The 12,598-nt window shown below is 40.4% G+C and overlaps 1 protein-coding gene across 1 annotated transcript in view; it reads left to right on the top strand.

Annotated features, from left to right (window-relative positions):
- The window catches only part of TLE4 (TLE family member 4, transcriptional corepressor), a 140,215-nt gene that overhangs the window by 74,867 nt on the left and 52,750 nt on the right, over positions 1-12,598 (top strand).

Raw genomic sequence — 12,598 nt, 5'->3', positions numbered from 1 at the left:
TGTCTTACCTGTCTTCGGTATCTCCATAGACAAGTTGTCAGGAAACAGGAAAAGTATTTCGGGCCTAATGATTTGGATATGCTTGTGTAACACCAGAATGGGATGTACTAAGGATGCCTGAATTTATATAGTAAGCAAACAAGGAAAACAGGCTACCATGGCAGGGAATGAGTAACACGTGAAAATTGCTTGATCACTTTTGAGCCAGGCACAATGTAAATATGCTACTGTATTATGCATAATTGTATTGCGTGTGCCATTGTATTTTGTATAGATTAGAAGGAAAGGACAGTTCTCAAGCATTGGCCAAAGCACGGATACTGTCAATTCCTTTTTTTGTATTTTACCATTGAATGTTTTCGAGCATGGGCAGTTTTACATCACTTGGCAAAATCTTCTCCTGAAACCGCCTGTGCTGTCACTTTGAATGCCTCTTTACTACTTGTCCTTTTACAATAAAAGGGAAGTAGGGTTTTTTCCAAAATGCCTCAATACAGTCATGCATTGCTTAACAATGGGGATACTTCTGAGAAATGTATTGTTAGGCAGTTTTGTAGTTGTTTGATCATAGAGTGTACTTAGACAAACCTAGATGGTATAGCCTACTCCACGCCTAGGCTATATGGTCCTGTTCTTAGGGGACTACCGTCAGATATGTGGTCTGTCATTGAAATGTTTATATGCGGCATATGACTGTAATGGAAAATAAAAATTAAGTGTATCTATTTTACCCTTCAAGAATCTTTGTAATTTGAAAGGGCATGTGCACACCCATAGAAATGTCAACATTTACCATTGGAACTGCACACATTAAATTATTTAACTATGCATTTGCAGTTGTGTATTTTGTTGTATAATATGCATATCAATACCTAGATTAAAAAGCATTCTTAAAGTGTAGTAAGTGTTCCACACATGTGTACTTAAGAAGTAGTAAGTAAATGCACTGACCAGGATTAGCTGATAGCAGCCCTTGGAAAGCCTGTCTAGTTATTCTGAGGCCATGGTATAAACATTCCCTACCTTTTGATAAATGCATACCTTTAGGCAGGCCAGTGAACTAAACAAAAGCCTCCTCTCCTGCCCCACTTCCAGAAGCCTGAAAACATTTATACTCCAGTACACACTTTTGTGTCAATTACATTTTATATTCCCTCACGCCAGAGAAGGGTGTATTTTGAAATCATCTATAATCATTCAGGATGAGTCTGGGAGTGAGTGTCTATAAAGCTAGAAGCCAGGGGAAAAACAAAAAGGAAATAGAGGCAGATGATTTTTGCCTTGATTTATAATGGAATGGTAGCTATAAGTAGATGTGTTTTTGGGTACCGTTCTCAAATTTGAAGTTGTGTTGTGTCAGGTTTGGAGCTGTCCTGTGGCTTTGCAAGGTGAAATAGTTTGCTGATTTTCGTAAATGTGTTCTGTGATGCTCAGAGAAGCAGTTAGTTGTTTGTTCCATCGATCGTCCTCATCCTCCTGTAAGTGGTTCCTGGTTAAGAGGGGCTTTTTATGATTGTCTGCTGTGTGACTTGAGATGGTTTTTATCAGCCAGAGCATGCCAGTTGCCTGCAGCTGGAGTCAGGCTTGTATGAAATAATTTATTCATGCAGGATAATGCTCCTTAACATTTAACAGGTAATGAACGTGACATAAATTTCCTTCTTGCTTTTAATTTTTCCCTTTCCTCTTCTAAATGTGCAAACAGGCAGCTCTGGTACTCTAAATAATAAGTAATTTTTGGCCATCTGTCAAAAGGAAATTTCAATACAAATTTAAATTAATGGTGCCTGAAATTTTTTATAGCTCCTCTAAAAGCCTCTAATGTGCAGAAAATTCTGAATCTGCTGGTAGTAATTAGTGTTGCATGTAATGAGGATGTGGGCAATGTTATACAGCCCCAGTGTAACATTTTGATATGGTAGCAAAATTTTGATTTATACAAGGTTGTGGATGAGTTTAATTGTGAGAGACACTCTAAAATGTTTTCTTGATGTTACAGATTATTAAACAGGGCAGATTTCAGAATAGCTCATAAAATATAAATTTAAACTTAATGTAAAGATCCAGGTAATTAAGGTACTACTTTAGGTGTCACGTAAAATGAAAGAAATCCACTTGTTAAAGTGTTGGGCCTTTTTCCTCCTTTTTCTTTCTTTTCTTGGAAGTTCTGTGGCCACTAAACCACTTGCTGTGGGCTTTATTGATCTTGTTTCCTATAGCTCTGGTAACCAAGTTCATTCCTAAGCCTATTATTTGCAGACCTGTATCTGAAGTTTTTCAACAAGGGTGGAGAATGTAAATATGGACCTAAAGGAGAAAGCACTGTAGGAACCCAAGAGTCAATTTATTTGGTGATGGAAACCAGAATGGTGTGTCTTCTAGGACTCTTGAAGGGGCCAGGGCACCTGCTTGTCACTTGGCTCTCCAGTGACTCCATGTGACCAACTGGAAGCCCCAGATTTGGGGGCTGAAAATGGCAGTAAACAGACCACGATCCACACTTACCCTTAGTGATAGAGCGGAAAGCCTCAATTTAGCTCTCCAGAAAAGGCCCTCCAAATAGGTTCCTACTTCTCTCTTGGGGGTTGGGGGGGAGGGGTGCTTTCTGACCACCTTCTGGAGTGTTTAGAACTGTTTCTCTCATCCCTTGAAAAGACATAAGTGAAACCAAAGAAATGTTTTCTGAGGTGGTGGAGCCTGCCACTGTCCATCCCTCCTACTGAGGGCTGAGGGGTAAAAGTTGATTGGCTCCAAAGTGGTGGCAGAAAGGACGTTCCCACATGCTGTCAGGAGCTTCCTCGTTGCTGGAGGTACCAGTTCATGAAGAGGCGTCATTAGCTTCCTTAACATCACTCTCAGTTTTCGTTTGAGTGGCTGAAAGGAGGGTAATGATTCAGAGCTGTGTTGGCCAAATTGCCTAAAACTTGGTAGGACTCTGAGGTTGAGAACGTAGTCTTATTACGCCCCAAATGTCTACACAGTTTTAATACCTTCTAGCAAAAAGGCACCAAAATCAAGACCAGCTTGAATAGACAGAGCAGAATTCACTATCAGCCACTATTGATTGGCTTCATGGCCTCTCCCAAGTTGAAATTATCACGAATGCTTTATTACTTCATAAGTCCTTTTTATGTATCTGCATGGTCCTCCTGCGTTTTATCCTGAATGCGATGACCTCCTCAAGTCAGGCCTGTGAGGGATTTGCCATTTTTTATTTGTAAAATATAGCATAAGTACATTTTTTTCCTCTAAGTGATGTTTTTGTTTTTATTTCATTGAAATGTCTTCCCCAAAGTGTGCTGTATGCTTCATCAAAGAGTATGGGCATTTTTAGTGACTTGTACATTGCCAATTGATCTCCGGAAACATGGTACCCTTTTAAAATGCCTAATGCAACGTTTGAGTTTGTTTCCAGACAGTCTGCCAATATTGAACCTTATAGTTTTTATAATTTTTGCTGGAATAAGGCGTATGGATGACTTCATTTTTTTAATTTGCGTATAGTTATTTTTCAAGCTAAATGCTTTTCTGTGAGTGTATATACTAGGTGTTTTTTTTTCTCCTATGTGAATTCTTTGTTTCTGTTTGAGGGTTTTCATTATGATCCATTTGTTAGTTGTATCTAAGGCAAAATACCAGTTTATCCTGCCCCAGCTAGATTTTGGTGTTTATTCTACGTAGATGACTAAAACATCATATATTGCTTTTCTTCTGGTCTCTGCAGTTATTCTCTGTTGGCAGTGGGCGAGTTGCTAAACTTCCCTGGATCTCAGAGCTACTAATCTAGGCATTTTTTTCAAGCATCTGGAATGTAGATGTTTTCATACATTATTTAATCCCATCTTAGAAATGAATTTAACAATAAAAGTCTTGTACCATAGGGTTATTTCAGCAATAAAGTTGACTGTACCATTAGCCAAATAAACACAGTGGTAATTGTATTTCCTTTTGGAGGTTGGGTTGTAGGGGGATAGTTAAATGTTTTAAAGTATATCTTCACACGTTTAATGTTTAACTCTTTCAGTTTTCCAAAATAAGATAGTAGTTTGAAATTAAATTAAATGTTTCAGCATTACTGTAGCTTTTTAACTCTTTGTAGTGGTATTTGTTTCTACCATGTATTTTGCTGTTTAGAGTTACCTTATCAAAGAACAGTCAGAAACGTTTGTTCTCTGGGTTTATGATGCAGTAATTTGTTCAGTATTAATTGATACCTGCCTCCAGGCATGTAAGCTGTATGAAATGTACCAGGTGCCCTAATTCCAGAAAATATATCGTTAATTGTTTGTTTGTCCAACAGATGAATAAATATCTTTAGGGCATAGCTGGTCCTCAGGTGGTGAGCATGGATGGATTAATGATGTGACTGGGAGAGACGTGCTTGTTTGCTGAGCCCTCCTCCACTGATCAAGGAGGCAGAACAAATATTAATTAACAGAGTCGGTCTCGTTGTGGGCTCTGCCTTCCCCAGCTGATTTTTGGCAAGGGTAGTGTCCTCCATAAACCAACCCTCTTAGTTACTAGACTGACATTTTCATCCTGATGTTTAACGTCTTTAATTTTCTTAATTGGAATGCATTTCATCTCTTGCAAAAATATTACACCATGAAGTTTTTATAAAACTGGCACTTGAATTTCAAAAGGATTTGTTTCTCAAAATGTAGATAATTCTTCCGAAAGAATTATTTCAAAGAACTGTTCACCATCTTTTTCGTATTCTTATGGTAACACTTTCCCATAACCCACTCTGGAAAAACCGTAAAATCACCCAAGGGGAAGCTAAATACTCGCACTTCTTGCTTTTCTTGAATCATTTCTGCTGTGCCGCTTGCCTCTATCCGACTTACATATTTTGTTCTATGATGGTTTGAAGTGCTTCAGATATCTTCTGGGTTAAAGACTCTTTATTCCTGGGGGGCCACCACTAACAAGGGTTGTAATTGCGGACCTGAAGAGGAGTCATATCTAATTATTTCCATGGCAGCTGCCTTGGGACAGGATTGAACAGAATTCCGGCTTCGTGAAAGAGGACTAGAAAGGAAGTTTGTTGAGGGCTGAGTAATACCTTGAGTGAGTAATTCTTTTAAATAAGCTTGCTGTTAAATGGAAGTAATAAAATCTTATTTCAAGACTAAATAATGCTGCTTAGATCTGGCAGACCAAAACTTTAAATCTTAGTGTTGAATACTTAGTTGTTTTACTTTCAATCTAAATATTGAACAAAATAGGTATTATTACTTTGTTTATCAGATTCATTATTCAGAACCAATCCAATTATTTTTGTGTTTATACCACTTTAAAAAACATTTTAAGAAGGAGTAGTATTGTAACTTTAATTCCTGTTTATGTGTGGTAGTTGTAATTGATGGTGAAGTCCCTTCCTCCCCCCACCGCTAGGTTTGGTGATGCCCTCTAGTTTTGCTTCACTAGAAACAGGAAGACAACAGTATACATGCGCATGAAATCCGCTCATGCGCGGTCTCCCTGTTTTCCCTCACCCTGTTTAATATTACATCCTCTCTTTAACCACTAAATGTTCACGAAGAGCTTACACTTTCCTGTCCCTCACTACCCTCCCCTTGTACTGAATTGCAGGCAATGAGGTGGAAGTTAAAATGTCTTAAGTATTCTTGTTTTAAGTGAACTTTCTCACATATGGTGATAGGGTGAGCCTGAGAAATTCCTTTTCATGGGAATGGACTCATTATTTAATTGTATCACACCTTAAGGATTTTTTAATCTTTTTTTCAAAATTGGTACTTTTCAAGTTGTGGAGTGTTCAGATTTCAGGGGAAGAGGAGGGGGGGGGGAGGTAAACAGGGTAAGCGATGCCACCCAATGAGAGAAGCCAATAGGCGATATAACAACACCTCATTTTATTTATTTGTCCTTTTGGTCATTTTAATCTAGAAATTTTTGAGTATTCTATTCATTTATCTTTCTTTAAATTTCTGTTTTCCTGAGCGACATTTGGCCTTTTGAACAACAAAATAAAATTGGAAATGCTAATGTTTTGAGCCAACTAAAGGAGGAAAAATAAAAATGTCACCATGGTAACAAAGCTGCTTTCTAGATGGTTTCCTAAGATATGCCTGAACTAGAAGCAGATGTCTGATTTGAGAATCTTGCCTCCCTCAATGTAAACAAATAACTTCTGGGCAGGTGTTGGAAATAATATGGAAATCCTATTAAGGGGCCCCGGGTTCCTGTCAGTCAGGAAGCCTGTGCCACAAAAGGGCTGGTTGTCGCATAAAGGAGCAGAGTAAATTCTCATTAGGCTTGAGCTTTTCCCAGGAAATGATTGTCTCGGTGTGTTCTTTCTCCTGTGAATCTGAATGTAAGCTGTTGCTTCTATTGATCTATTCACTGGCTTTATTTTTCTCCTCTTCATTCCAGATCCTCCCTCGCCCCTACCAGCCAGCCTGTATTCTCCCCCTCACCCACCCCTTCCCTTTAGATTAACACTTGATCTGTGCTACTGCTCTGAGAGTTGTGACATTTGTGATTTTAACCTCCCACCCTGGGTGGGGTGGGGAGGAGGGAAGTCAGTCTTCATCCCTGGGCCATTGGACAAAGAACCAGGCTGATGAGGCCAAAGGCTGAGCGCTGCTTGGAACTGGCACAGTGAGCGGCAGCCGCAGTCCTGAATACTATTCTGTGTGCATTTACTTGGAGTTATATTTTTATGAATTAAGCAGAAACTAAAAGTATGACGAGACAGCTTTTTATGAACTTTTTAAAACCTACGTAGGTTGTCTGGTAAGCCTCTAAAACTGCGATGTCCAATAGCAGAGCTCCTAGCCACATGAACCTATTTTAATTTAAATTAGTTAAAATGAAATAAAATTTAAAAACCCAGCTTCTCAGTTGCACTCGCCATATTTCAAGTGCTCAGTAGCCACATGTGGCTGTCGTTAACTGCCATCGCAATGCAGATACAGAACATTCCCATCATGGCAGAAAGTTCTGTTGGATAGGAAGAGACTGGCCTGATAAGGCTTGCTGGTGCTGCTGTTCCGTCTGGTTAAAACTGACTCCCAATAATCAAGAGCAGGGTTCCTCCCCTTGCATATTAAATAAGGGGCGTGTATGTATTTCGGTTTTGTAGCTTCTGTACCCCTCAGGAAAGGTTGATACGGTTGGGTGCACTAATATAGTAATCTTTCAATGGTTGTAGGTCTGTTTTTTTTCCTTGTGGAACTGGTTGAGCAGTTTAACATGGATCTTCCCAAAATGGACCACCAGGAGTTGCATTTTAATGTTTCTAGATGGAAAGTTGAGGCTGTTTGGGGGTGGTGGTAGGGGGGTTTGAAGGCTATACATAACGATGCTCTTTACAACACTCCGAAGGTTAAATGTAGATAAACACAAAACAGGGCTTCAGAAAAGCCACACTATTATTATGCAGCATTTCTCGGACTATAGTCCCTGAGACGCACTTCATAAAGCCAATAAAGCACACACTGGTGGTCTCCCGTTGCCCTAGCAACGGACCATGGGGCACAGTGTATGTGAAACGCATGAACATCTGTGAATTAATCTTTTTTAGTTTGTTCTTTTCTTGGCACTGATTGGGCCGCTCCGGCTTGTGCCTGTGACACTGTGTGTGGAGGGGTAATCTGGAGCAGTCCTAGGTCCTTGCCTTCAAGCGGGTGGTGGAATGGCAAGTGAAGGGAGATTGGTCCCGGGAGTGCATCGACAGTGGAGGGGTTTGGTCTGACAGCACTCTCAGTGGGACGTTATTAGCTTACTTTCTGGTGCAAGGGGAAATGAATAAAAAATTTTCTAGTAAATCTGGGCATTATTGCGTTTATTGGGCTGCCCTGAAAAAATAGTCTTTAGAGAAAATTGAAATAATCATTTGTGTCTGTACCACAGTTATCAGGACATGAAAGGTCTCTGAGTTATTTCACACCCTTGCTGCAGCCCCAGGCCCAGCCTCGGCCCCGAGATTGTAAGCAAACCACAGTGGACTAGTCTGACTGAGACTCCTGAATCGGATGCTTAAGCTGGAATGTGTTTTGATAATAAAATCTGGTAGTAACCTAGTCTGACCTTATTTAGGGAGATTTTAAAGCTAAACTTTTGCCCTTGGGAGAATAGAGTAAACTATGTATGACTAAATAGAGAAGCATCCAGGAGCAATACTTTGGTTAGATGGTTACTCCTCCATTCCTAACAGGATTGTCTTCAATTCTTCCCCTCCCCCACGCCCCCATTTCACACTGGCACCCCTCCCTCCAGACTAGCACCACCCTGCAGACTTGGTGTTCAGTTCCTCCTGTTGGCGCCAGATGCTCACTTGTAAACTGTTTTGCTCACGCTTGTCATTTTCAACCCTCTTTCATTCCTTTTTTCTCCTTCTACCCTTTTTTCTCTCCCTCCATTCTTCCTTATGGGTCAGCCATCTTTCCTTCTTAATAATAAATGTATTAAGACAAAAGTCTATGCTACATGCTAGTTCCTTTGATTTGCTTGATTGTCATTAATATTGAGGGGCATTTAAGTGGAAAGAATTCTTGTCAATTTGTGTGTTTTCCTTTGGATATTAAAAAGGCAGAGCTGTACCTCTGTAGCTGAGAGATTTCCCTGATTTTCTGTTAGACAACTAACCAAAAATTATTATTTTAATAGTTCCTGACTTCAAAACCTGTTGGTGTTGACAGACGAACTTGAAAATTGAGCAGTGCAGTCTAAATAAAATATTTAAAGTTCGTTGGTAGGTATTGATTTGGCTGCTGGAGGGCAAATAGGCCTGCCCTGCGTCGTTGGGGGTGCACAGTCAAGATTAGATACAATCCTTTCCCTCAAATCGCTTTCCTGTTAAAGTATGGAACTGAGATATGCTGCTGTCTGAGTAGAATAAAATATATTAATGGATCGTTCCTCTTCATTTCTCTGAACTTCCAGGTAGTCCTGAGTTCTTTTAAAATGTGCCTATAAAACTAGTGTATGATGATTGGAGGACTAGCTTCTGAAAGCAGTCTTCCTAGGAGGCTGCCAGGGCTGATGTGCAAATACATGCAAACATGGAACCTTTAGCAAACACTGACCGCAGTGCCAGTGGCAGCATTCTGGAGACGCCCCATCTTGATGGTGCCTTTTACTCGCATTCAGATAGTATTCCGTAGGAATCAGCAAAGCAATTACACTGTAGAGCTAAACAGTTATCGTCAGACTTAGAGGGGTTTGAACCCCGTCACTTGCTTCTCAAGTGGTTTCTCTGATAAAAAAAAATAGTTTTCTGTTTCTGCATCCAGTAAATAGCCCCATTTCAGTGCAGATGAAATTGTCTTCTTTCAAGAATCAATAAATTTTAAAGTTACCAACTTTCTAATTGTTACTAGAAGCCAGCCTGAGAAATACAACTGTTACAGGGATTATTAGAGACCTTTAGAATGAAGTAGAATTCTCAAATTGTGTTTTTCATGTCCTCGACTAGTATTTGTTCTTTGAAAGCACAATTTTTTATGCCGAAAACTAAAAATTCTTAGACACTCCTGGTAAGAAGTGAAAATTCCACAGTAGTAAATGGCAGTGAGTAAGCTGGCTGTAGTGAGGAGAAGAAATGAGTTTGAATCTCTGCTGTTTCCTTCATCTGTGTTTGACAAAGTGTGTTAAAAGCAGTAATCTGGATGTTTGAAGGCTGGAAAAGGAAAGAGAGTATGAATAATCTAGAAGGGAAAAGGTCTCCAGCATTCAGATATTTTATCCCTTCTGTATGCACTAGCCCAGCAAACAGCAGTAATCCTTGAATTTTATTTTTAAGTCTTTTTGAGCTTTTAAAGTATTTGTAGAAATAAAATCAGTACTTTCATTAGTGTTGTAAATATGTGGATTTGTGTAAATATGTGGATTTATAGAAACAAAAGGTATTTAATGGAAAAAATTCTTGCATTTTTTTTTTTTTTCCCCGAGGAAGATCAGCCCTGAGCTGTCATCCATGCCAATCCTCCTCTTTTTGCTGAGGAAGACCGGCCCTGAACTAACATCTATTGCCAATCCTCCTCCTTTTTTTCCCCCAAAGCCCCAGTAGATAGTTGTATGTCATAGTTGCACATCCTTCTAGTTGCTATATGTGGGACGCTGCCTCAGCATGGCCAGAGAAGCGGTGCGTCGGTGTGCGCCTGGGATCGGAACCCGGGCCGCCAGTAGCGGAGCGTGCACACTTAACCGCTAAGCCACAGGGCCGGCCCCCTTGCATGGTTTTTTTATACACTGTATTGCAGTGGAACGTTCGGTGATAGGACCGATCTCAAAAGATGGGGTTCGCAAAACTGTGCATGATACCTTCTAGTTAGGGACTACCCCTAACATTTGTGGGGCCTGGAAAAGAGTAAAAATGGAGGTTCTCATATCATATGTCTAAGTATTTAAAAGTTATAAATCCAGTTAATAATTACACCTTCATGATGATCTGAAAGGCCAGGTTTGAATTTAAAATTCTCAGGCCCCTTGGAATGCATGGCTAGAACCATGTGGGCCCTCTCATATTTTCTTGTAGATGCCCCAGCTGTCAGTTGAAAGCTTCATTTCACCCCGGTGGCTGCCCTCAAGTCTTGGTGTGCTCAAACCAACAGCTTGATCTACCCCTGGGATACCCCAGGAAGAGGACTGTAAACTCTGAACGTGGGCCTCTGGGCAGGGAATTTCAGGGTCCTGGTTCGCAGCTTGTGGTCTAGAAGTGATGGGCAGAGGGTGTGTGTGGGCATGTCCCATTGGTCCCCAGGGGGAGCTTAGCTGGATGAGGTCCTGGAGCCTAGATCAGGGGCCCCTCTTTCCAGGCTGTTTCGTTTGTATGTGATTTGACAAGCTATCCATACCTTTAAGAGGAAAGAAAGGAAAGTGGGAGTTTAGAACTATTACACCTCCAAATAATTCTTTGTAAATAAACATCAACATTGTTATCGAAATTAGGCCAGAGAATTGACATTCTAAAATATATTCTTTATATTTAGGTATAGTTTAGGTACTTTTAAACTCTACTTCATAGCTTGTTTATACATGTCTAACTATGCTTTTTAAATACTCCATTAAAAATCCTAAATGTATATGGCACCTATTGCAGTGCTTATGAAGGGCAGGAGGGAGACTTAAAGTTGGACAAGGTGAAAGGTAGTCCGGCTCCACACTCACGGGTGCTGTGAATGGCTGAATAAATGGCTTTCCACCCAGCCCTACCCGCAGTCTGGGCCGTAGTAAAGCTTGGGCCTGTAGTGACAGTGCCAGGCAAGGTTGGACCTAAAGGATTAGTCGTAAAGACTTGGCTTTCTTAGACTAGAGATTATCACTGGGAACTAACCCCGGTCTTGATTTCTGTTTTCATCTCCTTTTGTTCCTTTCATGTGCTTCTGCAGTGGGACAGCTGGAAGTGCCCCAGAAATATTTCAAGAGCCTTGTTTAGTAGTTTCTGTGGAAAGTCGTTGAATAATTCACATCACAAATGATTAGACAAGCACTTGTCCATCTGACTGAATTATTCTACATGTTTGCCGAAGCAGTGAAGGAGGAGCACAGTGTCTCCTCCTCCAGAGGGATACAAGTGGCCGTATTGACCCATCTAGTTATTGGGTTTCAGCCTTTTGTTGACATTGTTGTAAATGAAAGCAGCCTGGACGAGCTGGGAGCAGCTGGGCTGGATAATTGTGAAGGATTCCTGCTTGTTGCTGTTACCCCAGTGTTTGCAGTGGGTTGTTTGCTTTGACTTTTGTTGAACTGTTGACAAAAGCATTAGATACAAATGGGAACAAATAAAGTGGTGAGATGCCAGGAGGGCTTGGCGGAAGTAGTGGTTTCCATTCTGACTTAAATGGGGGATGTGGGAACTTATCCAGATGGGAAATGAAAGGTGGAGAGAGAGAGTGTGTGTGTGTGTGTGTGTGTGTAGCTGTATTCTTTTCAGGTACCTTTGCTCACAGAGGTGAGAGAATTAAAGAGGCCACCATGTCTTTTAACCTTAAAAAAGCCACGCTATCCTTACGCCCTTCAGGTGTGTTGCTGGCCAGGAATGCTATAACAAATAGGTTCTGGATTCCACCTCCTCAATCTAAAAAAATGTGTTTAATAATGGAAGTATTTTGGATTGGGGAGATGACAGGCATGACATTGAGGTAGGGAGGATTAAGAAAAACAGTATATGCTAAAATAGTATAGCTAGCAAAATGGAAGTCATTTACTGGAACGCTTTTAATTTGGTTTAAACAAAATACTCTTTTGTATATTCAAATGGGGAGTAGCTCAGCTGTTGTGAAGCCAGAAAATTAATGGTATTTTTAGTGAAATAGCAAAAGCATGTCAACAACATAGCTGCAGATGATAATGCTGGCATTTTATTCATGAGGAATTATCAGTGCAGGTTACCGGACAGCATAGTGTGACTGAAAATGATTGAGTGTCGGGGAAGCTGCTGTCCTTCTGCTCGATGATTTCATTTTGCATTTAGTCTTCCTCAGGCTTCATTTTCTCTATCACAAACGAAAATATAAAGTCTTCTTGGCTAAGGATTGTATGCATATTTTTCCCTTTAAAATATCTCGAAGTGCAAGTCCCTTTGAGTATTGATTCAAAAGCTGCGGAGTGTGTTTTCAATGCACAGTCC

The sequence above is a fragment of the Diceros bicornis genome, chromosome 22, assembly GCF_020826845.1.
Source record: "Diceros bicornis minor isolate mBicDic1 chromosome 22, mDicBic1.mat.cur, whole genome shotgun sequence".
Classification (NCBI taxonomy): Eukaryota; Metazoa; Chordata; class Mammalia; order Perissodactyla; family Rhinocerotidae; genus Diceros; species Diceros bicornis.
The sequence above is the reverse complement of the archived record's forward strand: the minus strand, read 5'-3'. Positions and strand labels throughout refer to the sequence as shown.